The following is a 912-nucleotide window of genomic DNA, read 5'->3' as shown; positions in this document are numbered from 1 at the left end:
ATAAAAAAAATCATAAAAAATAGAATATCCATAAAAAAATGGTGCCTCTTGTTGCATTAATTCCTAAAAATTGTAAATTTTTGACCCATCTCTACCCCTGGGCGCCCCACTACGCTGGCCGGGGGCTTTTTGACAGCGTTTTACTTTTTTTGTCATTTGATGTGGCTAGTTTTTACAAGCAAGCCCCGAAAAATGTAAGGATCGTGCATGTAAAATTTTGTAATTTTCTAACATCATTTCTATTTTATTTTCTTTTTCAAATACGAAAAATAAGGAAAATCATAAAAAATAGAATATTCATCAAAAAATGGTTCCGCTCATTGCATTAATTCCTAAAAATCATATATTAATTTAAGAATGTAAAATAAAAATAAAAATGTAAATTTTTCCCCCGAGTGCGACCCGGGGGTGTCCTGGGGTCTCTTGAAGGTGTCCCGGGAGTGTCCTGGGGATGTCCCGGGGGTGTCCTGGGGGTGCCCCGTGGGTGTCCAGGGGTTGCCCCAGGGGTGTCCCGGAGGTGTCCCTGACTCCCTGGGGTGCCTTGGAGGGGTGCCGGGGGTGGCCGGGGGGTGTCGCGGCGATTTCCCAGGGGTGTCATGGGGATGCCCCGGGGGTGTCCTGGGGGTGTCATGGGGGTACCCCGGGGGTGCCTAATTTTTGCAGGCATGCCCTGGAAAATATAAGGATCGTGTCTGCAAAATTTTAGAACATTTTGACGTCATTTTTATTTTATTTTATTTTTCAAATGTGAAAAATAAAGAAAATCATAAAAAATAGAATATTCATAAAAAAAATGGTGCAGTTTGTTGCATTCATTCCTAAAAATCATATATTAATTTTAGAATGCAAAACATAAATAAAAATGTAAATTTTTGACCAATCTCGGCCTCTGGCCGCCCCACCACGCGGGCT

The sequence above is a fragment of the Morus notabilis genome, unplaced genomic scaffold (assembly GCF_000414095.1).
Source record: "Morus notabilis unplaced genomic scaffold, ASM41409v2 Scaffold419, whole genome shotgun sequence".
In the NCBI taxonomy this organism is placed as follows: domain Eukaryota; kingdom Viridiplantae; phylum Streptophyta; class Magnoliopsida; order Rosales; family Moraceae; genus Morus; species Morus notabilis.
The sequence above is the reverse complement of the archived record's forward strand: the minus strand, read 5'-3'. Positions refer to the sequence as shown.